A 26,487-nucleotide genomic window follows, 5' to 3' on the forward strand; every position below is an offset into this window, starting at 1 on the left:
GGCCTCCTTTCAAGAGGCTCAGGCCTCCTTTCAAGAGGCTCAGAAGCCTCCTTTCAAGAGGCTCAGGCCTCCTTTCAAGAGGCTCAGAAGCCTCCTTTCAAGAGGCTCAGAAGCCTCCTTTCAAGAGGCTCAGAAGCCTCCTTTCAAGAGGCTCAGGAAGCCTCCTTTCAAGAGGCTCAGAAGCCTCCTTTCAAGAGCTCAAAGCCTCCTTTCAAGAGGCTCAGAAGCCTCCTTTCAAGAGGCTCGGAAGCCTCCTTTCAAGAGGCTCAGAAGCCTCCTTTCAAGAGGCTCAGAAGCCTCCTTTCAAGAGGCTCAGAAGCCTCCTTTCAAGAGCTCAGGAAGCCTCCTTTCAAGAGGCTCAGAAGCCTCCTTTCAAGAGGCTCAGAAGCCTCCTTTCAAGAGGCTCAGAAGCCTCCTTTCAAGAGGCTCAGAAGCCTCCTTTCAAGAGGCTCGGAAGCCTCCTTTCAGAGGCTCGGAAGCCTCCTGTTCAAGAGGCTCGGAAGCCTCCTTTCAAGAGGCTCGGAAGCCTCCTTTCAAGAGGCTCGGAAGCCTCCTTTCAAGAGGCTCGGAAGCCTCCTCCATCCAAATCTTGTTCAAATCCAATTTAAATTTAATTCAAACCCAATCCAAATCCATCCCAAATTCAACCCAAATCCAACCCAAATCCAATCCAAATCTCATCCATATCCGATCCACATCCAGATGTTTTTGCTTGGGACTAGCACACATCTTCAATGTACACGTACTGGTGATCTCATTCGTTAGGTCATACTGGCGCCTGCCACGTCAGAATGCAAGTCAATGTAGGGAAGGGGGAAGAAATGATAACTAACAATCACTCGCCTACTGCAAGCCGAATATACCTCTGCAGTTGCCACGAGTTCATGCGGAATTTGTTGGAATTTTTGGGTTTTAGGTTCGAGAGGCAGAGGTCCGTCTTGGTTAACGAGCTGCCAATGTGATAGATAGGAGAAATCATCTGATGGAATTTTTAATTTGATGTAGGAAACGAGCTCTATAGTTCATTTCTATAGGGGGTCCCGTAGCGTAGTTGGCTACACGTTCGCCTTTCAAGCGAATGGTCATGGGTTCGATTCCCAGCCCCTCCACCAAAACCCTCGTCAGTCGCCGGATGCGCAGCCTTTGCGGTGGCGTATTGGGGTGCACGCCTCACCGCCACGGCTGCCTGATGACGACTGACAACTTGTTCTTCTCGGAGGCATTCCTCCAACGTTACCCGGATAAATGGCAACCGGACAATGCAATGATCATTGGATACACGACATGGACAAAACGAACACAATGGACTCACGACGAGATGGACCAGCAACGACAACAACAATGAATAATGGAAAAATCTAAAAATAGATTCTGTGTGGATTCTGGGTGCAGAATACCACAGTAGATCTCGTCACAGTAGCGGTTAAGTAACACAGAGTGCCTATCAAATAAATAAAGGAATAAAAAAGTTCATTTCTAGCAGATTACTGTTAGAATACTCAAGTTGAAGGTATAGAGGAATAGTAATGGAAACGGTATGGAAGTCAATTTCCAGTTCTAGCGATTGATAGAACATGAGAAATATCGAGAAAGATACAAAGTAGGAGAATGGAACGGACCTGGGATTGAACCCACGACATCCTGCGTATGAGACAGAAGCAGTAGCCATATGACTACAACGGCAACAATTCACGAAGCAGTGGTCTAACTGTTTCGATCTTTGCCAAACTTTTTCGTTCGGAACATAATTTGCATCGTAATTTTCAACGTGATGGCCGATCGTACACAAATTCAGTAGCGATCAACAAAACTTTACCACCTTTTGAATGTAGCTTGCTCGTGACAAAATCATTTAAGGATTCCCATGTGAAAATTGGGTGTTCAAATATTACACCCTCGAACTACGTGCGCTGAGCCAACGATGCCAACAAAGTAACAAAACTTGACGCAACTCTACACAGCGGTACGTATTCCTCACCCATTTTTTTTTTGCTTGCGTTTGCGTATGGTACTTCCTTGTTAACGGCGACGCAACGTAAACATTCGGTAATTAAAATCACTAATGACCATTTCAGCAGCCCACAAACCGCAAAGAGCCGCATTTTAGCATCGCCATCGCGCGCCGAAGCCCCCTTTTATGCGTTCACCCATTGGTAAACAATGAGAGCACATCGATGGCGCCCTAATTGCGCAAGCAGTAATGCACAAAGCTCTTGCACGTACTTGTGTCCGGTATTGCCTCCAACGGACGGTATAGATACGCGCAGGTATAGACACACTTTCCGCCACAGTTACTATCAGTTCCATCCCTGGAGACGCACGAGCGCGGGACATCACAGGTACTCATGTTATTTCAAGCGGGATGAAAGGGGATCCATCAAATGCATGCACCGTCGTATTTCACTCCCCGGTGACACACGTACCTTTCCATACAAAGCACAAATGTGTGTTACACAGAGAGATGGAAAATGGTTCAATGTCATCATCGCTCTCATCGTCGTCACCGCAGTTCCATCATATTAGCTAATTTTCCGTTCGTGCTTCGACGCTTTGCGGAGATATTAAGAAGCGTAGTAGCTAGTGGGCAATATTTGGACAACGTGAACAAAGAATCCTCCAGCAGTGATGTTTCCACTATACACTTGACTGTTTCTATGTGACATTTAGTGAGTTTGTTCCATTTTGTTAAATATTGGGCTTCTCCATCTATACGATTCCGAGATTTCTTAAAAAATGGAAGATATTTGATTACAACAAAAATACTCGGTCAATACTAAGAACCAAATTTATTGCAAGAAAGCATCTTTGTTGTCTACTCCTCCCTATGGCGCCGCACGGAAAGGGGCGTTGAAGTGCAATTAATTTACACCAAGCACATTTTGTTTCACCATGAATGGGGACTTCGTTGGGATCTTCGTTCAAGTACCTTCGCCGGTTGTTCGGTTCAGGATGAGCGATGGCAATGGGATAGTAATTAGTCGCGAAAGATCTCTCACTTGGGCTATAATAGGTCAAATAAATTATCGTATTGCTTGATCAAAGTGAATGTTTTCGACGCAATCTCCCCGTCGAAAAGGAAATCCATCATTATTTTTGTACTTTGTTTTGTGAAAGATTTTCTCTGTTTCAAAATCGGTACCCACGAGTTTGATGGAATATCATCTATCATAGCCTTATTTCTTCTTCAGAATGAACCCACCCATCAACGACAACATTGTTGTAGGCATCACGAGAGAGCTCGTTACGCCTACCGCGTTCATTCCGGTTGATTGTGGAAAGACTCGGTATCTAAAAATAGGTTCGACTGTGAAGTGAACCTTCATTATTGTACAGATAAGTGTACATCCAGTGCTAGTCTATAGTCACTCCAGTCACGGGGCAGTCTGGAAGATCTCTCCTTTATCATCAATAGATTGTTTGTCAAATGACCCAATTATATCAAGAAACCATGATTTGTATCATATCTGGTGACGTACCGTCAATACATTCAGCGCGCCGCGAAGTGGGGCGCCTTTGAACTGCGTACTATTTATAACAGAGATAGAAACTTCCGGCTTGATTTGCGCTTTTGAAGTAAACAAAAAGGCGGTTTGTTGATTCTGCGGATCTCTGGAAACTGGGAGTCTGTAGGTCATTAAAAACTGGGATATAGAAACAAATATGTACACATTTTATTTAAATGAGGTTGAGTCTGATAAGCTGACGTAGTTTGAATTAGATTCATTTATAAATAACAACAAAAAACTCTGATTAATCCACCTAGCGGTGTTGGTGCCTTTCTCGTGCAAAAAAGTACTAAAAAATATGAGTAAGTGCTTTTTAGCGTGTTTTGCGCATAGAAAACAGTATTTTGGCCATAACTTCTGATCCCATAGTCCAATCTGGCCAATTTTCAATAGCAAACAATAGGACAGGATTCTCAGTCGAATGGAACTTGTTGCGAGTAATTCGGCCAAATGACAGTCTACAGGGGTCCAAAGTTTCCAAAATTCCCGGTAAATCAGAGGCGTATCGAGAAAATTTAGTTGTGGGAGAGGGGGACTTCTGTATTGAGTTCGATTAAGCAACTAAGAGTTATGTTCTGCCGGACTTTGTGTCCCGCGTCGTTCAAATATAATGATTTAGAATCTTTTCGTTTTCTAAGCTTCTTTTGAGTGGGTAATGGAACATGCATTTCAATTTGGTTCAAATGATCACTAAGAGCATGTTTCATTTCTAAAAGAAGCTAATAGATATTTCTTTATGCATATAGACCGTAAGGTCTATACTACAGGGAATTCTTGGGTTACCAGGAATGGAACACATGTTGAAGGTAAGTCCTATTTGATTCTTGAGAGGCTTGAAACATTTGGCAATAACGTATCCAATTTGGGTCTTCGAATTGCTATAATTATTATATCCAAAGATCAGTGTATTAAGTGAAGAACAAGTAATCTGAAATCTTTTTTCGCCATACTTGTTTTACATCCTCCCAATATGTAACATTAAAAGAGGTTTGAGTGTACAAGTTCTGTTCAGCGGAGAATGTATAAGGGTTTAAACGGGATTTTTCTTCTAACAACTTGAGAAATGGATATGAACCCATATATCCACACCTAGGCTACGGTACTGAAATTATTTCAAAGACGCGCGATCAAAATTCACCAGTGGCGCGGTCAAAAATGGTGGCCAAAAATATCACCAAAAACCCTGAATAATCAAGCTAGATACGGACATCACTTCAATACTTCTTCTACCTTCAGGGTCGGAAGTAACCACCAGATTTGCAGGGTTGCTGTTCGGCATTCTTGGAATATGCCCTGCCCATCGTATCCTTCCAACTTTAGCTACCTTCTGGGTACTGGGTTCGCCGTAGAGCTGGGCGAGCTCGTGTTTCATCCTTCGCCGCCACACACCATTCTCTTTCACAACGCCAAAGGTGGCCCTAAGCACGGGTTGCCGTCATTAGAACCATAAATATTTACTTACCTTACCAAACTGACTTAAGTATATTTTTGTATGACTAACTTGCTCGAGTTTAGTATAAGTGTTGCTTTCCATGTTTAATAGAATGAAAGGTAAAAACTAATTTTGTGTTTATGTTCATAATGAAGAGAAGTAAGACCAGAGACCTGCGTACACGTTTTTGAAATCATGTAGAACCTGGTGATTGAAATATTAATTAGAAAATTTTTATTGTTTAAGCAGAGTAACTTACCGTGACGTAATCCGAAAGATCGGGATTCTAGTAAACTCTATGCAATTTGTTGATGCCTTATCTGTACTTGGTTCACCCAAAAATTTATTCAACAGGGCGCTTCTCGAGCAACTTGAAAATCGTATTAAAATCGTAACTAGTGGCGGAGATAAGCAAAAGTTCATTTTGTTTCTTTATTAAAGTGTTTTTAAAAGTTCAAAAATTCAATATTTTATCTTCTTCGTAACCGAAAACCAAAAGAATATGCACACAGCTTGTAAAATTCTTTCTTTCTCTTGTGCATTTACCTTGATGTTTTCTTTGGTTCTCGAGATGTCATTCGATATGCCTATTTCATTCTTGAAAATCATACTATTCTGCGGGATTTTGTGAAAGTGCAATGATAAAGCTTTTCCTTACCGCCGTCCTTGGAGTCATTACCAGCCCGATGTTCTTTTTGCGGGAGATTCTCAGAATTTGATAAAGTTCCGTGAATTCAATTGCATCTGACGAAGATCTAACCTGTTATATAATGCTAAACTGCCGCTAACCGCAAGTCGAGCACATCTGTATATGGGCTTACATATACAGATGTGCTCGACTTGCGGTTAGCGACAGTAAACAACTACACTAATTTAAACAAATCTTTAAACTGTTGGTTTTTTCACCAATTTCTTCCGTACTCCAATTTTTACTTCTGATGCTCGAATACATTTGCGAATACAATAATGAAAAAAATACAAACTTTAATCTGAATGGCATTCAACAAAACATCTGGAGCCTGCACGTAAATTCATGAATGGTTCTGAACGAGAGGTATAATTCATGAAGATAGACAGCTTCAAGCCATACCAAAAACATACCTACACAGTACGAACAAAACCTGTAAATTTCCGTTCAAGTAGATGTAACAAATCTGCTCCGTGTTAAACAACATAAAGTTATAGGTTGTTTCAAATTTACGCGTACTGGAATTTTACAGTTCTTATTTTTATTGGAAAACAAAAAAAAATAGGAGCAGAGCATGGGAATCGAACTTTGGTCCGCAGAGTGAGAGCCTAACTTGTTATCCTCTCGGGTATTTCCGCTTCTTGATATAGAGTCGATCAAGATGTAACAGGTTAAACGTTTTGGAGATTAGATAATTCGTCATTAGGCTAAACGATAGCTTAAATTTACATGACACGGAAACTCCTTCGAGCTGGAATCGTTTGAGACTCAGTATGCTGAATGCATCACAGATTTCTGGCCGGAAGAAGCAAAAAACATAGAGTTGCAGCGATGAAATGCAGCGTCATAAAGGCTGCTTTATTTTCATATGCGAAGATATCCGTTTAAGTAGATTCTTATATGAATAAAATACCATTGAAATTTCAATGATTTCATCATTTACTTCACATAAATTTAAAATTATGATCTGGTACACATTCTGTTTCCAAATTTTACATTTAATTATGAATTCCGTCGTGGCTAATTTTCATAATATTTTACTGTGTAAGTCAGTTTGGTGAGTTTAATCAGTTGTAAAAATTAATAAAGGCAACAAATGCAAACTGGTTGAAAACAACTTGGGCCACTTTTAGGACGGCTTTGAAGGTGTTTTGGGGATATTATTGAATTAAAATAAAGATTCTTTTGAAATTTCCTAATTAAAAACTTCAAATCAAGTTTTCTCGAGATTCCTCCTAGGGATTTTTTTAAAAATTGGTGCAGAGGTGCAGAATTACCTCAGGAATCGGGTTTGAGGGTTCCGGGCCTCTTGAAAGGAGGCTTCCAAGCCTCTTGAAAGGAAGCTTCCGGGCCTCTTGAAAGGAGGCTTCCGAGCCTCTTGTAAGGAGGCTTCCGAGCCTCTTGAAAGGAGGCTTCCGAGCCTCTTGTAAGGAGGCTTTGAGGCCTCTTGTAAGGAGGCTTCCTGAGCCTCTTGTAAGGAGGCTTCTGAGCCTCTTGTAAGGAGGCTTCCAGGCCTCTTGTAAGGAGGCTTCCAGGCCTCTTGTAAGGAGGCTTCCTCTTGAAAGGAGGCTTCCGGGCCTCTTGAAAGGAGGCTTCCGGGCCTCTTGAAAGGAGGCTTCCGGGCCTCTTGAAAGGAGGCTTCCGGGCCTCTTGTAAGGAGGCTTCCGAGCCTCTTGTAAGGAGGCTTCCGAGCCTCTTGTAAGGAGGCTTCCGAGCCTCTTGTAAGGAGGCTTCCGAGCCTCTTGTAAGGAGGCTTCCGAGCCTCTTGTAAGGAGGCTTCCGAGCCTCTTGTAAGGAGGCTTCTGAGCCTCTTGTAAGGAGGCTTGAGCCTCTTGTAAGGAGGCTGAGGCCTCTTGTGGGGAGGCTCTGAGCCTCTTGTAAGGAGGCTTCCTGAGCCTCTTGAAAGGAGGCTTCCGGGCCTTTTATAAGGAGGCTTCTGAGCCTCTTGTAAGGAGGCTTCCGAGCCTTTTGTAAGGAGGCTTCCGAGCCTTTTGTAAGGAGGCTTCCGGGCCTCTTGTAAGAAGGCTTCCGGGCCTCTTGTAAGGAGGCTTCTGAGCCTCTTGTAAGGGGAGGCTTCCGAGGCCTCTTGTAAGGAGGCTTCCAGGCCTCTTGTAAGGAGGCTTGAGCCTCTTGTAAGGAGGCTTCTGAGCCTCTTGTAAGGAGGCTTCCAGGCCTCTTGTAAGGAGGCTTGAGGCCTCTTGTAAGGAGGCTTGAGGCCTCTTGAAAGGAAGCTTCCAGGCCTCTTGAAAGGAGGATTCCAGGCCTCTTGTAAGGAGGCTTCCAGGCCTCTTGTAAGGAGGCTTTCAGGCCTCTTGTAAGGAGGCTTTCAGGCCTCTTGTAAGGAGGCTTTCAGGCCTCTTGTAAGGAGGCTTTCAGGCCTCTTGTAAGGAGGCTTCCAGGCCTCTTGTAAGGAGGCTTCCAGGCCTCTTGAAAGTAGGCATCCAGGCCTCTTGAAAGTAGGTGTCCAGGCCTCTTGAAAGGAGGCTTCCGAGCCTCTTGAAAGGAGGCTTCCGAGCCTCTTGTAAGGAGGCTTCCGAGCCTCTTGAAAGCAGGCTTTCGAGTCTCAAAAGGAGGCTTCCGAGCCTCAAAAAGAGTCTTCCGGGTCTCTTGAAAGGAGGCTTCCGGCCTCTTGGAAGGAGGCTTCCGGCCTCTTGGAAGAAGGCTTTCGGACCTCTTGGAAGAAGCCTTTCAGGCCTCTTGGAAGGCAATTTCCGAGCCTCTTGGAAGGAGGCTTCCGAGCCTCTTGAAAGCAGGCTATCGAGCCTCTCAAAAGGAGGCTTCCGAGCCTCAAAAAGAGTCTTCCGGGTCTCTTGAAAGGAGGCTTCCGAGCCTCTTGAAAGGAGGCTTCCGAGCCTCTTGAAAGGAGGCTTCCGAGCCTCTTGAAAGAAGGCTTCCGAGCCTCTTGAAAGAAGGCTTCCGAGCCTCTTGTAAGGAGCTTCCGAGCCTCTTGAAAGCAGGCTTTCGAGTATCAAAAGGAGGCTTCCGAGCCTCAAAAAGAGGCTTTCGGGTCTCTTGAAAGGAGGCTTCCGAGCCTCTTGAAAGGAGGCTTCCGAGCCTCTTGAAAGGAGGCTTCCGAGCCTCTTGAAAGGAGGCTTGAGGCCTCTTGAAAGGAGGCTTCTGAGCCTCTTGAAAGGAGGCTTCAGGCCTCTTGAAAGGAGGCTTGAGGCCTCTTGAAGGAGGCTTCGAGCCTCTTGAAAGGAGGCTTCCAGGCCTCTTGAAAGGAGGCTTGAGCCTCTTGAAAGGAGGCTTCGAGGCCTCTTGAAGGAGGCTGCTGGGCCTCTTGAAAGGAGGCTTGAGCATCTTGAAAGGAGGCTTCTGAGCCTATTGAATGGGGGCTTCTGAGCCTCTTGAAAGGAGGCTTGAGGCCTCTTGAAGGAGGCTTCGAGCCTCTTGAAGGAGGCTTGAGGCCTCTTGAAAGAAGGCTTCTGAGGCCTCTTGAAGGAGGCTTCCGAGGCCTCTTGAAAGGAGGCTTCCAGGCCTCTTGAAAGGAGGCTTCGAGCCTCTTGAAAGGAGGCTTCCAGGCCTCTTGTAAGGAGGCTTCTGAGCCTCTTGAAAGGAGGCTTCCAGGCCTCTTGTAAGGAGGCTTGAGGCCTCTTGAAAGCAGGCTGAGTCTCAAAGGAGGCTTCCGAGCCTCAAAAAGAGTCTTCCGGGTCTCTTGAAAGGAGGCTTCCGAGCCTCTTGAAAGGAGGCTTCCGAGCCTCTTGAAAGCAGGCTTTCGAGTCTCAAAAGGAGGCTTCCGAGCCTCAAAAAGAGTCTTCCGGGTCTCTTGAAAGGAGGCTTCCGAGCCTCTTGAAAGGAGGCTTCCGAGCCGCTTGAAAGAAAGCTTCCAGGCCTCTTGTAAGGAGGCTTCCGAGCCTCTTGTAAGGAGGCTTCCGAGCCTCTTGAAAGCAGGCTTTCGAGTCTCAAAAGGAGGATTCCGAGCCTCAAAAAGAGTCTTCCGGGTCTCTTGAAAGGAGGCTTCCGGCCTGTTGGAAGAAGGCTTCCGGCCTCTTGGAAGAAGGCTTCCGGGCATCTTGGAAGGAGGCTTCCGCGCGTCTTGAAAGCAGGCTTTCGAGTCTTAAAAGGAGGCTTCCGAGCCTCTTGAAAGCAGGCTTTCGAGTCTCAAAAGGAGGCTTCCGAGCCTCAAAAAGAGTCTTCCGGGTCTCTTGAAAGGAGGCTGCCGAGCCTCTTGAAAGGAGGCTTCCGAGCCTCTTAAAAGGAGACTTCCACGCCTTTTGAAAGGAGGCTTCCACGCCTCTTGAAAGAAGGCTTCCGAGCCTCTGGTAAGGAGGCTTCCGAGCCTCTTGAAAACAGGCTTTCGAGTCTCAAAAGGAGGCTTCCGAGCCTCAAAAAGAGGCTTCCGGGTCTCTTGAAAGGAGGCTTCCGAGCCTCTTGAAAGGAGGCTTCCGAGGCTCTTGAAAGGAGGCTTCCGAGCCTCTTGTAAGGAGGCTTTCGAGCCTCTTATAAGGAGGCCTCCAAACCTCTTGAAAGCAGGCTTTCGAGTCGCAAAGGAGGCTTCTGAGCCTCAAAAGAGTCTTCAGGTCACTTAAAAGGAGGCTTCTGAGCCTCTTGAAAGGAGGCTTCCGAGCCTCTTGGAAGGAGGCTTCCGGCCTCTTGGAAGAAGGCTTCCGGGCATCTTGGAAGGAGGCTTCCGCGCGTCTTGAAAGGAGGCTTCAGGGCATCTTGAAACGAAGCTACAATGCCTCTTGAAAGGAAATTTTCGGGCGTCTTGAAAGGAGGCTTCCGGGCCTCTTGAAAAAAGGCTTAAAAGCTTCTTGAAAAAGGCTTTCGGGCCTCTTGAAACGAGGCTCTTGGGCCTGTTGAAAGAAGGCTTCTGGGCCTCTTGAAAGGAGACTTCCGGGGCTCGTAAAAAGAGCCTTATGAGCATCTTGAAAGGAGGCTTCCGGGTCTCTTGAAAGGTGGCTTCCGCGCGTCTTGAAAGGAGGGTTCCGGGTTTCTTGGAAGGGGGCTTCTGGGCCTCTTGAAAGAAGGCTTCCTGGCGTCTTGTAAGGAAGTCACTTAGAAGAAGGCTTCCGGGTCTTATGGAAGGAGGCTTCCGGGACTTTTGAAAGGAAGCTTCCGACCCTCTTAAAGAAGGCTTCCGAACCTCTTGAAACGATGCCTCCGGGCCTCATGAAAGGAGGCTTCTTGGCCTCTTGTAAGGAGGCTTCCGGGCTTTTTGAAAGAAGGCTTCCGGCCCTCTTGAAAGAAGGCTTCCGGGCCTCTTGAAAGGAGGCTTCCGGGCCTCTTGAAAGGAGACTTCCGAGCTGCTTGGAAGGAGGCTTCCGAGAAGCGTAGAAGGGTGCTTCCAATCTTCTTGCAACGAAGCAACTGAATATTTGCAGATTTTTGTTCATTAGCATATTCTTAACATATTATTCAACATTTTGTTTCGATTTTCGACTCTAAAGATTTTTAAAATTTGTTAATTCGACGTTTTGTTCTTTTGGTCTGTTGTTCCACAACCCTTCATACACTGTGCTGGTTGTGGAGGGCAAGTTTCAATAGGCTTTGATTCACCAATCGTTAAGCATATACAAAACAATGTTTTGAAATGAAAAAAATACACTTTTTCAATAAGGAAGGGTGTTTTTCGACTGGATGGGATGTACTGTTCGGAGGATGGCTTTCTCAGTCTGAAGTATCAAAACGATGGTTTATTTACTTGCCCGACGTTTCGGCCGATGGGTTGTGGCCTTTTTCAAGGGTCGTATAGTCTATCGTCTATCGTAAATTATTGTAAACCACGTTCGATCAGTGGTGGATAGGGTGCTTTTCATGCTTGCTATTTGTAAATTTTTGAAAAAATGGTTTAAAACTGGGTTTGTTTGTTAACATACAACAACTGTAACTGCTATTTCATTTTGTCCAAGAAGGACATATTTTTCATTTTAGAACATTTTGTTTCTAGACATTTTGTTTGCTGACACATTCGAGGATTATTTATTTATTTATTCAGACCGAAGTGGCATGTGTAGTACATTAGAGTCAGACTATGGAGGGATTCATTCGAGGATATGTACTCCAAAACAGTTTGAACGGCCTTGGATATTTGCAAAAAATATATTAATGTCTTTTTTGTTGTTTCTGTACTAGTTTTGGCAGAATTTAGCGAAAACCCCAAATCTACGCGTTGAAAAACTCGCAAAGGCAGCCCTCGCTTTCTTGATTCGTGTACCTATGTCGATCTTAGTACCGCCGTCTCACACCATTTGGCTACCAAGATACTAGATCAACACTTTCAACATGAAAACGATTGTTTCAGATTTTCTAAAAAAAATCGTTTCTCTTATAAGAGAACGTAAAATTCTATTATACGGGACGGTAGATGCTTAGTTAAGTCAGCTCAATTACATTTATAGTTTAAACCTGTTTTAACTTTTGGATTCGGTGGCTAAACGGCAAAGACTACTACGAGGGATCTCTACCCAGTTCCTTAACGATCTCCCAACAAGTAGGGAAAAGTTTCGTCTACCTGATGGTAAAGTTAGTTTATTTCTTGATTCGACAAAACTTCATTTCAATCTTTACCAAATTAAGAAAAACGTCATGAAAACAAGTCCTTGAACCAAACCTTGTCATATAACAATAACAGTCTTCAAATTGAAATTTGACTGACACCATCCATATTCGAGTATCGCCCCCTCACACACAATGACCAAACAAACGATTCTATTAAATCACTCTTGACCGGATATCTTGCGCTCCATTGCAGCAACATTTACGTTACGATGTAATCCCAGTCAGGCCCCACTGAATCAGGGACAGTCTTTGCCCGTGTGCAGTGTGGGTGCACTACGGTCCCAACTATAAACCAGATGAAGCTGCCAAGATCGATTTATTTACACTTTCAATTACGGCCAATTTATCGCCCCCGTCTTCTTACTAACTCTTACTACCTCAGCACCGTCCGCCACTCGGTTCGTGCAAGTATTGCACCAAACAGAGTATAGAGTAGTGACAGCTGACAAGTGACACACAAATACATTCCGTCCCATCAGCACACGGCGGCGTCAGATTCTCCTTCCCGAGTTGACCATCGTTGCATAATGGGACAGATCACTCTTTTTCTTCAAAGAACGAAGCTTTCCTTTAAAGTCGCGAATGAGTTTGCTCATCTGCGAGCGCTCGATGATTGAAGTTTGATACTGATTTCAATGCCATCGATAACGATAATATTATTTAGATGTATAGATTTCTACAAAAAATATCTAATTCTTCATAAATAGAATTAGTTTTTGTGTTGCAAATAATTCTGCCCCAGTGTGCAACGTCATCGTCTCCTTGCTGGTCGCCGGTGAAGATTCAAGTGATCCCATTTAGTACCTATTTTTTCTTTCTCACTTGCGAGAAGATGCGACGAGTGTGGATGCATCTTTTTTCCCATCGCGTTGGTCGGTCGGTCGGTTGGCTTGACACGGTCAACTGACCCAACATCCTTCCCGTGTCTCACTGCTGATGGACGTGACGTCAACCAGACAAGAAGCATCATTCGTTACATAGGAAAATAGAATTCGAACGAAACTGGCCGAGTCTAGGGCAGCACAGTATAGGATCTGTTGACGGTCGGGCAAAGTTGTCGAAAGCAATTTGGATTTAGATTTAGATAGGGATCAATGTTTTTCGGTAGCGCCGCTGCAGTGCACGCGACGGGAAAGATTTTGGCGCCCTTGAGAAGGGGTGCCCTGGATTCGGATGGGGCGAGGATTTTCCTTGACGGAGGAAATTTCAAGATCAACGTTCGAGATTTGTTTACAACTTGGCCAACGCTTCGAGATAATCTTTATCGGGTATAATTTTGATGAAAAATGTCAAGTTCATTTAGAATGTTTCTCGATTTGTCTTAATTTGGTTCGATATTTGGATATCATCAAAATTGTCCGCCGTTTTCAACAACACTCTGGAAAGCATGAGTATTTATGTATGTATATTTCTTGTTTTGTAATATGTTTTACTTATCTGCCACTCAATTTGTTGAGGTTTCCACTTAGTGTTAATTGAAGGAGTCACGCAACTTGCTTCATTTTGGCACCGTGTTTGCCAGCCTTGGTAGAATCGTCAAGTCCAAGAGACTTAACCCTTATCGCTTTGTGTACTAAAATGGTCGCATCTATTCAAACAAATTGTAAAAGGAAAATCCCCCATTCGTATATAAACGCTGCATCTTATTGCCACTTATCAGAGTGGGTGATACCCAAATTCAATTTCCATATCATACAATGTTTACTGTCACATCTCACGGTCGTAAAATTGTGTGCACTCTCGTCTCGTCGGTCGGTCGATGGTGGTTTTCATCCGTTGGTGATAATCAGGTGAGATGATTGAATTTGTCGCAATTTTCTCTTTCTGTGCCGCCCGCCACCAGGCCGCCATATAGGGGCGAGTGAGGCCGTACCCATCTCGTCGTTCCTGTGTGATACGGACCGATGATGAAGGCTGATGCCAGCCAGCATTGCGCATCGCACCGGCAATGGTGACGAACGGCCGACATTAAATTCGAGCTGTCATCTCCGGGAGGTTTTATCACGTTGTGTACGTTGATTCAACGCGAATGGGTACTTGGAGGAAATAAATTAATTTTTACCATTCGCAACAGCAACAGGGAGGAAAATCAAGTACGTTTCTGGTTTATAAAGTGTGACAACAAATGATAACGATGGCTTTTGGATTTTTTCCCGAGAAAGTATCGTAATTAACGCGTATGTACTTAAAAGAAGTACACTTGTGCTTGTGGTATTATTTTCTCTTTGCTATTGACAAATTGGTTACAAATTTTTGAAGATATAGCAGAATTTCACTTTTTGCTCTTCCTGCATAATTTGGATTGGATTTCAAAAAGGTATTACCAAAATAAGAATATTATTGTAAAATAAATCTGATAAACCATCAACCATCTTATTTTTATTATAGGCAGCGTGAAATCAACAGCGACATTGGCTTCTATTACAGAATAAAGAAAATAGTGCCAGATTCTAAATTGAGTTCAGTATGCCTTGAGAAAAAGCTAAAAACATCAATCGAATTATGTTAGGAAGCAGCTAATAGTTGATGTCATGATAAAAAATTGGTTAAACACAAATCTTGTAAATCGGTCAAAAATCAGTATTATTATCGATTTTATTTTTCGTTAAAAACAAAATACAGTTTGACTAGGATTTTGTTTTAATTGACATTTTGACCGACAAAAAATTCTTCCTGAAATATTTCAAGAGGATTATGTGAGCTACAGTCCGGTTCTGGGGTCGTGGGATCAAATCCCGACGAAATATCTGCAATATACTTGCCATAAGACGAGTTTGTACAATTCCATTTAGTCGAGTCAAGTACGAGACACTGAAGACGGCCTAACTGTTGAGGTCGAAATATGTATCTATACGTATACGTAAAGGTACAATAAAGTAGTGGAATTAAATGGAATTATACAAACTCGTCTTATGACAAGTAAATACATTCCACTAAAAGCTTAAAATAATTTTCGTATCATATGGTCTTCTAAGGAAACGCTTGCTCTTGAAAGGAGGCTTCCGAGCCTCTTGAAAGGAGGCTTCCGAGCCTCTTGAAAGGAGGCTTCCGAGCCTCTTGAAAGGAGGCTTCCGAGCCTCTTGAAAGGAGGCTTCAGGCCTCTTGAAAGGAGGCTTCTGAGCCTCTTGAAAGGAGGCTTCTGAGCCTCTTGAAAGGAGGCTTCAGGCCTCTTGAAAGGAGGCTTGAGGCCTCTTGAAAGGAGGCTGGAGGCCTCTTGAAAGGAGGCTGGAGCCTCTTGAAAGGAGGCTTCCGAGCCTCTTGAAAGGAGGCTTCCGAGCATCTTGAAAGGATGCTTCTGAGTCTCTTGAAAGGAACTTCCCGGACTCTTGAAAGCAGGCTTCCGGGCCTCTTGAAAGGAGGCTTCCGGGCCTCTTGAAAGGAGGCTTGAGGCCTCTTGAAAGGAGGCTTCCGGGCCTCTTGAAAGAAGGCTTCCGGGCCTCTTGAAAGGAGGCTCTGAGCCTCTTGAAAGGAGGCTTCCTGAGCCTCTTGAAAGAGGCTGAGCCTCTTGAAAGGAGGCTTCTGAGCCTCTTGAAAGGAGGCTTCTGAGCCTCTTGAAAGGAGGCTTCTGAGCCTCTTGAAAGGAGGCTTCCTGAGCCTCTTGAAAGGAGGCTCTGAGCCTCTTGAAAGGAGGCTCTGAGGCCTCTTGAAGGAGGCTTCCAGGCCTCTTGAAAGGAGGCTTCTGGAGCCTCTTGAAAGGAGGCTTCAGGCATCTTGAAAGGAGGCTTCTGAGCCTCCTGAAAGGAGGCTTCTGAGCCTCTTGAATGCAGGCTTGAGCCTCTTGAAAGGAGTCTTCCAGAGCCTCTTGAAGGAGGCTTCCGAGAATCTTGAAAGGAGGTTTCCAGGCCTCTTGAAAGGAGGCTTCCAGACCTCTTGAAAGGAGGCTTGAGGCCTCTTGAAAGGAGGCTTCTGAGCGACTTGAAAGGAGGCTTCCGACCCTCTTGAAAGGAGGCTTCCGAGCCTCTTGAAAGGAGGCTTCCGAGCATCTCGAAAGGAGGCTTCCGAGCCTCTTGAAAGGAGGCTCCCGAGCATCTTGAAAGGAGGCTTCCGAGCCTCTTGAAAGGAGGCTTCCGAGCCTCTTGAAAGGAGGCTTCCGAGCCTCTTGAAAGGAGGCTTCCGAGCCTCTTGAAAGGAGGCTTCCGAGCCTCTTGAAAGGAGGCTTCCGAGCCTCTTGAAAGGAGGCTTCCGAGCCTCTTGAAAGGAGGCGTTACGGTCCATACAAAAAAATTAATCCTACCATACAACAAGTGTTACGTGGGAGAGGGTGGGGGTTCAAGATCACCAAATTTAGCGTTACGTAATTTTAGAAAGAACCCTTAAATCAATCACTTTCCTTGGATGAGCACACCAATTTTATTATTCTTCATCCACTACCGCTGCCCTCGCAGCCTCTAGCCGTGAACTCCGAGCGAAGCGATTGCATCGATCGCAACCGACACCACTGCATCCGACCATCATCAAGCATAGAGCTTGAGCTTGAGCTTGAGCTTGATTGACTGCTCGTAGTTGCTACTCCATTATGACCAGATCAGCTGTTCTTGCACAGGGAACCAACAGATGTTTGCTTGGGACTAGCACACATCTTCAATGTACAAGTACTGGTGATCTCATTTGTTAGGTCATACTGGCGCCTGCCACGTCAGAATGCAAGTCAATGTAGGGAAGGGGAGGAAATGATGATGCAATCACTCGCCCACTGCAAGCCGAATATACCTCTGCACTTGCCACGAGTTCATGCGGAATTTGTTGGAATTTCTGGGTTAGGTTGGAGAGGCAGAGGTCCGTCTTGGTTAACGAGCTGCCAATGTGATAGATAGGAGAAGGTAACTGATGGAATTTCTAATTGGATGTAGGAAACGAGCTCTATAAGTTCATTTCCAATTCTAGCAGATTACTGTTAGAATACTCAAATTGAAGGTATAGGAATAGTAATGGAAACGGTATGGAAGTCCATTTCCAGTTCTAGCGATTGCTAGAACATGAGAAATAAAGAGAAAGATAGAAAGTAAGAGAATGGAACGGACCTGGGATTGAAACCATGACCTCCTGCGTATGAGGCAGAAGCAGTAGCCATATGACTACCAAGCCCGCCTCAAAACAAGAGAGATCACGCACTGAACTGATTAATTTTATTGCCGGCCGCGCAACGCAGAACACGATAATTCGACCGTCCGCGCGATCGTTCTGCTGTCCGAAACATGAGAGATCACGCACTGAACTGATTAATTTTATTACCGGCCGCGCAATGCAGAACACAATAATTCGGCCGACCGCGCGATCGTTCTGCTGTCCGAAACATGAGAGATCACGCACTGAACTGATTAATTTTATTACCGGCCCCGCAATGCAGAACACAATAATTCGGTCGACCGCGCGATCGTTCTGCTGTCCGAAACATGAGAGATCACGCACTGAACTGATTAATTTTATTACCGGCCGCGCAATGCAGAACACAATAATTCGGTCGACCGCGCGATCGTTCTGCTGTCCGAAACATGAGAGATCACGCACTGAACTGATTAATTTTATTACCGGCCCCGCAATGCAGAACACAATAATTCGGTCGACCGCGCGATCGTTCTGCTGTCCGAAACATGAGAGATCACGCACTGAACTGATTAATTTTATTACCGGCCGCGCAATGCAGAACACAATAATTCGGCCGACCGCGCGATCGTTCTGCTGTCCGAAACATGAGAGATCACGCACTGAACTGATTAATTTTATTACCGGCCCCGCAATGCAGAACACAATAATTCGGCCGACCGCGCGATCGTTCTGCTGTCCGAAACATGAGAGATCACGCACTGAACTGATTAATTTTATTACCGGCCCCGCAATGCAGAACACAATAATTCGGCCGACCGCGCGATCGTTCTGCTGTCGAAACATGAGAGATCACGCACTGAACTGATTAATTTTATTACCGGCCGCGCAATGCAGAACACAATAATTCGGCCGACCGCGCGATCGTTCTGCTGTCCGAAACATGAGAGATCACGCACTGAACTGATTAATTTTATTACCGGCCGCGCAATGCAGAACACAATAATTCGTCCGGCCGCGCGATCGTTCTGCTGTCCGAAACATGAGAGATCACGCACAGAACTGATTAATTTTATTACCGGCCGCGCAATGCAGAACACAATAATTCGTCCGGCCGCGCGATCGTTCTGCTGTCCGAAACATGAGAGATCACGCACTGAACTGATTAATTTTATTACCGGCCGCGCAATGCAGAACACAATAATTCGGCCGACCGCGCGATCGTTCTGCTGTCCGAAACATGAGAGATCACGCACTGAACTGATTAATTTTATTACCGGCCGCGCAATGCAGAACACAATAATTCGTCCGGCCGCGCGATCGTTCTGCTGTCCGAAACATGAGAGATCACGCACTGAACTGATTAATTTTATTACCGGCCGCGCAATGCAGAACACAATAATTCGGCCGACCGCGCGATCGTTCTGCTGTCCGAAACATGAGAGATCACGCACTGAACTGATTAATTTTATTACCGGCCGCGCAATGCAGAACACAATAATTCGGTCGACCGCGCGATCGTTCTGCTGTCCGAAACATGAGAGATCACGCACTGAACTGATTAATTTTATTACCGGCCCCGCAATGCAGAACACAATAATTCGGTCGACCGCGCGATCGTTCTGCTGTCCGAAACATGAGAGATCACGCACTGAACTGATTAATTTTATTACCGGCCGCGCAATGCAGAACACAATAATTCGGCCGACCGCGCGATCGTTCTGCTGTCCGAAACATGAGAGATCACGCACTGAACTGATTAATTTTATTACCGGCCGCGCAATGCAGAACACAATAATTCGGCCGACCGCGCGATCGTTCTGCTGTCCGAAACATGAGAGATCACGCACTCACCTTTGCATCCGACCATCATCAAGCATAGAACGGCAAAAAAAAGCGCCCTCTTCTTTCATGCACACTTGCAGACCCACCGGGAGCTCTCCCGCTGGCGACTGCATGCTGTGTAGGTAAAAAAATGCGAGAAAAAATGCGGGAGCGAAAAGCACGTCAGTACGCGCTGCTGTCACAAACTGTAATGACTCGCACACGGAAGGCATTGCTTCTTTTATGCACAAAGTAAATCTTGCGGTGGATCCGAAGGCACGTGGCAATGCATTCTGATGTCCGTGTTAGGAATGCACGAGATTGATTATATATGAAATTTTTATTGACCTTGACAAGATTTGAAATTTTCAATAGCTTATCGTTAAAAATCTTAAGTTTCAATGAAGTTGGCAAATTGCTGGAGAGTGTCCGAGTCGATTGATATATGAATCTTAAAAATCCATCGAAAGATAAAGGCGCTAGTAACGTTTGAAATCTTCCCTTTCAGCGTAACGCTCTCGATTTCCAAAAATCTAAATGACACCCAGTATAGTAAAGAAAGACGTAAGTCCTACATCATAAACCAAATATTAGGTACTTATGGGAAAATACCCTCTATTTTATTTTTTGGCACAAACTCGAAAATCAATGATATTAATGTTATTTTGCCAATACTTCATCGTAGTCGGCTTTGGTCAAATTACATTTCATCAAAAGGACGTTTAGTCGAAAGGGATATTTGGTCAAATGTACATTTAACCCGTAAATGCTCAGGACGAAGTTATAATTTTGGAATCCGTGTATCTCGGAGGTTTTTAGCGGTTTTTGCTTGGAACTTTCACTAAAATTAAGGGGAATAGTTATACTTTTATGTACATGCAAATTCTACCTTCCGAACCCTCCCCCTTTTCTGGTTGAGAAGTCAATGTAGCCCAAAAGTTTAATTTCAGGCTGTGATATATAAAACTGGTCATATTACATGATTTAATGGTCCATTTATCAGCCCGTCCTCCTTAGCCTAGCGGTAAGATGCGGGGATATAAAGCAAGACCATGCTGAGGGTGGCTGGGTTCGATTCCCGGTGCCGGTCTAGGCAATTTTTGTATTGTAAATTGTCTCGACTTCCCTGGGCATAAAAGTAACATCATGTTAGCCTCATGATATTCGAATGGTAACTTGGCTTAGAAACCTCGCGGTTTATAACTGTGCAAATGCTGAATGAACACTAAGCAGCGAGGCGGCAATGTCCCAGTGGGGGATGTAATGCGAATAAGAAGAAGAAGAAGAATAATTATGAAAACCAGTTGATTCATTTGTATTTTATTTTCCTTCTTGTTTCAGGTGAGCATTCAATGTATTTCCGGAATCAGTGTGAGAAGTGTGAGTATACATACGTGAGCCACTTTGAAACCAATAAATTTATTCTCTACCGATTTTACTAGAGTCTGAGTGACACCCTTTCATAGGCACGCATCCGTAGAATGATTCGTACTTTATTAGTCCCCCCACAATAAGGACCAATTCCCATTGATTTCAAGTAGAATAATTCCTACAATTTCGTTGTGATATCTCGGCACTCGGCAGTTTTGTCAAAACCAGCTTGTGGCGAAAGCCTCCGGTCTACCACCCAAGCCTGAATGTACGTACGTTGCCGAATGTTGATGATGGCTAACATAAATACATAAGATGACAATAGCTTCAAGCAGGAGTAATCCTTTTATCATTGAGTTCCAGTCCATTCCACAGAACAGGAGGAGAACTAAATCAATTACTCGACATTTCCGTGTTGTCTAGTTCTATGGATTTAATGCGGATGAATTTTCAGCATGACCGACCTCTTTGCCTTTGAACTGTTGCAATGGATTCCAATTTTGATTGAGCATTGTTTGGCTCGTTTGCTTGTATCCATTTAGTGTGCTGTTTTGTAGGCTTGAGTTGTTTCCCATATTAATAGGGCCATCGATTGTAATCAAATCATAGAGAGTTAGGACTTACAGAAGAGCGTCCACCACCTTTATATTGTTTCTCTCGAATTTTCAAATTTCAATAGATACTAGTTGTTCATTACTTTCCAGAACCAATCCCAATGGCAAACAATTGAATTTCGCTCAATGCGATTTAATAAGCACCAATCGGACACAGCTTCCGCCTCACGTTCCAACCAAAGCCCCACGAATCGACCAATAATTGAACTTTGCCAATTTCAATTTAATTCATCAAATTAATTTAAATCATCCTCCCAAATCCCGGAGCCGATCCGCCTAGAGATGACTACACACAGTGCAGTGGTGGTTTGGTAGCCAGCGGCGTCGTAATCTGAATTCGACAGCAGCCGTTAACCCAGAAATTATTGGCAGAAGTTCGCTGCTTTGCTGCTACTTCGACCGAAGTTAATTACCATTTTGGACTATTTGCGCCGAGGCGGATGGTGAGAGATGGCGGCGCGGCATTGGATGAGGGATCCCCTCATGAACCGTTATTACGAAACCCGCAGGCAGAAGTGCAGCGCAGTCAGTGTTTGCTTCCTAGCTCTAGCCGCGCTCCGCGGTAAGGTTGGGATACCTTTCTTTACCGTTGGTCGAGAAAATTGTGTTTATTTTTACTTATCTACCGGCTTAATTATATCTCAGTGTTTTTATTTTTGAACGCGAAGTATTTCTTTTTTGTTTTTGCTATGCTTTTCGAGATTTCCACGATGCCTATCTGCGGCATCAACAAGCCGTCTTCGACGGTGGTGACTGTGGTCCAGTTAGTCTGTCATGTCGGACGGAGGCTGATGCTATCTGATGGGGTGCGATTGCTGTGTATCTCATAGTTAGCCTAGCGGTTTTTAAATTAGAGGTATGTGATTTGTGTGATTATTAAATCATTTTACCACGCCACATATAATAATTGTTTGTGTCAAATCTCACAAATCAGTCCATTGCCCATAATAAAAACAAAACTTCGTAAATCTGTCATTTTTTCAGTTTTCGTAAACAATTCGCATACCTTTACTTCGCATACTTCTTTCAACCTCGAAGATCTAAAAAATGAACTTTTTCCCTAGTCTTACTGCGTCTTCCATTTTCTCATTTTCGCATTGTTTCAACTGGTACCGATGCTGAATGGGTCGGTGGACGCACTGGGGCCGTTGCGAAACAGGTGCGTCTCCCGCGGCGGGCCGGTCTTTCCTCGCCCAACACCACCACGCCACGCTCGCTGACTTATGCACGCAGCAATAACTTGGCTTCTGTGGGAAAATGGGTGACAAATTTGGAGCTTTGTTTTCCTCTGCTCTTCCGTCGGCGTTCGTGGCGGGCATTCGCGTTCAAGTGCCTATCGCTTCTAGTGGATGTGACGCACTCCCAATCCAACTGGAGTGATGGTGGAATTGCGATGATGTCTAGCATTTGCTACACTACAAGACCCATCATTATGGAATTACCGTTAATGAGTGGATGCGGGATGCGAGATAATGAAGCGTTTGGGAAGACGTTCTGTCGGAAGTGTTTGTTTTGCGATTTGATACACTTAATTTGAAATTTGGTTGGAATACAAATTAGTTATGTAGGACTAAGAAGGCTTATTGCCGGTCGGAAAAGTTTAGAAGAACTTCAGCATAAAGAATCGAATCACATTTGGTCAAATGGTCATTTGAAATAATAAACTTTTGTTTTTGATCTATCAAGAAAGAGGGAATTAGAATCGAAGGAGGGTTAGAATTGAAATGGAATCAGAATCTAAAGGGAGTTATAATTGAAAGGTGATCAGAATTAAAAGAGAGTTAAAATCGAAAGGGAGTAGGTATTGAAAAGATAACTTGAATCGAAAATGAGTTAGAACCGATAGGGATTGAGACTCAAGAAATAGTTATAATCAAAAGGGAGTTAGAATCGAAAGAGAGTTAAAATCGAAGGAAATTTCAAATCGAAAGGGATTTAAAGGCAAAACGAAGTTAACTTAGAAATTGAGTCGAATCGAAAAGTAGTGAGAATCAAAAGGAAGTTAGGTTCAATAGGAAGTTAGAATCGATAGGGAAACCCAGAATAATCCACCTAGCGGTGATGGTGCCTTTCTCGTGTAGGGGAGGAGGTTCGGTTGTGGGCACCCTTTTGTGTTTGGTCCATAACTTTGGCCCTGGTTGATCTTATGTCGACATTTGCATAGCAATCAAAAGCTAAACTTATAACCTTACTACTAGCAAAGAAATTAATATGATTTCATCGATTTAGAAAAAAATATTGACAATTTAGAAAATTTGACATTTTTGGACATTTTTATTTCGTGGTTCGGTTGTGGGCACCCTTGAAAACTTAGCTAAAAATAAAGAAGCATGAATAAAAACCACCCAGATGACGAGTGATCTAAGTAGGTGTAGAGTGGAAAGGATGCAAAAAAATATATCCGTCATTTTTTTATGAAATTTCTGACTTATACCTAAATTAAAATTTAAATGTTTATTGGGGTTTGAGAAATAAAACTGCAGAATACAACGTCACAATTCAATAAATCGCGAAGATGTGGCCCTCAAGCTCACCTCATCCAAAAGCGTGTACGTATATGTTTGCCGTCTGCCTACTGTCGGATCTCTACTATCGAAACCGGACATTGAGAAAGCTGCTGCCATCCCAATTCAGCTCGGATCAAATGAAGTGCAAAATTGAATCGTAGTCATCAACACTGCTGCCTTTGAACCAAACTATGGCGCATCTTCGTCAGCAATATTAACCCGGTTTCCAGCAGGGTTTGTGGTGCTATGGAGTTGATCAGTAATTTTTCCCGAAGGATGTATGAAAACATCGGAGCATGATATGCATTTGGTGAGATCAACCCAATATTATTTTAAATTCTCTGTTGCTATCTTTTTTGACTGTGCCTTTTAACTGTCGTATCCTTGGTCTAATCATTGGTTCTCAATTGATAATTTTTCCTCAAAAATCTTCTACTGAATGGGTACGGTACCTCATACTTAAGCCGACTTTCACGTCAGTTATTCAAGACGTCATGCATTTATGCTAAATAACGTTTTAGTTAAAATCTGTTTTTAAATTTTTATTCGGGTTTTTTAATAGCTAATTTTATTATAGTTTTCTCATTATTGATATTTTATAATTAATTCTATTAACAACTATGCGTAGTTGAGTCGTGTCCAAAACTAGTGAGCAATTTCCAATTATTTCCTTTCTCTCTTTTGTTGCCATATAAATTTAAAAATTTGATAATAAACACTAAATACGTACAGGGCATCGTTTGCTGCTATTGCCGCGGATATTGTGGGAGTCCCAGGTATCCGGTTCACGCTTTAGTTAGCAGCGGTGGCTCTTCTCGACCTTCTATTCCCTGAGTAGTTAGTACGAATAAGGGCGTCCTTGTGAAGTTTTGCTGTACCTGTTATGAACAACTAGTACATCCCATTCCCTACACATTCTGAAGAAATTTTCTTTCTTCAGAAGTGAATCCTTTTTGTAGTACTAGTCTTCATAACAATAAGGGCACCATTACAGAGCATGAGATATGATCAAATTATTCGTAGTACTACTTGATCAACACCCCCAGCTGGGTGAGGGGTAGAGGATGACACACACACACATGAATAAAAACCACCCAGATTCAAAGACAAGGAATAGTTTATTCATTCTAAAAGCCAGGAGACGCTAAAAAAACTCAAATCAATTCACCTAGCAGTGATGATGCTTCCCTCGGTGCATTAAGGAGGATGTTGAAAAAAATCACATAAGAAAGGTCTAAAATAGCACTTTAGGTAAATGGATTTTAATTTTTCATTGATTTATGTTTTATTGGTATGCATCACAGTCAAGTCAAGTCCTGATTAATCACCCTAGCGGCAATAGTGCCTTTCTCGTTCATTTCAAAAAATAATATTTTTGCCATAAATTTTGATCCCATACTCCGATCTGACCAATTTTCACTAGGAAACAATGGGAAAGCATTCCCCGTCGAATGCAACTTGTTGCAAGCAAATCGGTCAACGCGTTGTTCCAAAAAGTGTGTGTATAATGACTAGACATGCCCAAAGAACAAAAATATTAAATAAACTCATTATTTCGAACAATTATGTCAAACTAATTATAAAAACTGCCTTAAAACGTTATTAAAAATAAGTTAAGGGAGGGTGCCCATAACCGAACCAATAAAGGTGCCCACAACCGAATTTCGCAGCCTTTTTGGAACGAGAAGAAAAAAAATTCGCGCTAAAATTTTGATGCCAATCGACATTGGGCCTCAAAATAGATTAAATTTACTGTGTAAATACGCATTAGAACTCACTTTTTGAATTAAATCCATTAATTTATGACACTTTGAAAAAGGCCAAAAAAAACTATCGTGTTGTTTTTCTTGAACGAAAAATTTATTTTGTTTCTAGTTCAAAGTAGAGATGCCCATCCGGTTTGATATTGAGCACATCGTGCTATTATAGCAAACAAATGACGGTTGTCAGAATGACAGCATCTCTTATCTGTCAAAAGATACATAGGGGTGCCCATAACCGAACGGTGCCCACAACCGAACCTCCTCCCCTATTATAAAACAAGAAAACACATGAGAGTAGAAGAAAAGCACATACGACAGGTCAAAATTGCACTTTATAAAGATAGATTTAGTTAATTCCATCAATTCACATTTATTTATGTTCATTTAAATGCATTGCAGCAGTTTTGAAAAAAAAATTTTTTTGAAAAAGAAATTGAAATCAATTATTGAAAAGGAACGAGACAAATACGACATTTAAAACATATAAAACAATTAAGACAAAACAATATTTCCTGATATTCCTCCAGCTATACATCCAAGAATACTCTCGGATATTCCTCAAAGAATTCTTCCAGATATTCCTCCAGGAAGCCACTGGATATTCCTTTAGGAATTCTTCCGGATATTCTTGCAGGAATTCTTCCGGATATTCTTGCATTCTTCCACTGGATATTCATGAATATGCATCGGGGCATCGTTAAATTCCTCCGGATATTTTTCATTGAATTCCTTTGGATATTACTCCAGGTTTTTTTATTTATATTTTTCCAGATATTTCTTCGGATCCTCCTCCAGATATATCTCCAAGGACTCCTCCAAAAAATCCTCCGAATATTCCTTCGCATATTCCTCAAGGAATTTGTCCGGATATTTTTCCAGGAATTCCTTTTGTTATTCCTCGGGACATTCCTCCAGGTATTCTTCCGAACATTCCTCCAGCAATACTCTAACATATTTCTCCATGAGTTCCTTCGGATATTCTTACATGATTTCATTCATTTATTTAGTTTACATCTAAACAGATAACACTGAATCAACAATTTGACGCCACAATGCACGGTTCGAGGCCGCATCTCTCCATCCTCGGATTTGCCCCACGCCCACGCTCGTTCTGCACCTGGTCTGCCCATCTCGCTCGCTGTGCTCCACGCCATCTCGTACCTGCCGTATCGGAAGCGCACACCATCTTTGCAGGGTTGCTGTCCGGCATTCTTGCAACATGCCCTGCCCATCGTACC

At 43.5% G+C, this 26,487-nt stretch overlaps 1 protein-coding gene across 6 annotated transcripts in view; it reads left to right on the forward strand.

Moving 5' to 3' along the window:
• The window catches only part of LOC134226471 (protein phosphatase 1 regulatory subunit 16A-like), a 417,502-nt gene that overhangs the window by 72,908 nt on the left and 318,107 nt on the right, over positions 1–26,487 (forward strand). The gene's annotated exons all lie outside the window — the stretch shown is intronic.

The sequence above is a fragment of the Armigeres subalbatus genome, chromosome 3 (assembly GCF_024139115.2).
Source record: "Armigeres subalbatus isolate Guangzhou_Male chromosome 3, GZ_Asu_2, whole genome shotgun sequence".
NCBI classification, from domain to species: Eukaryota; Metazoa; Arthropoda; class Insecta; order Diptera; family Culicidae; genus Armigeres; species Armigeres subalbatus.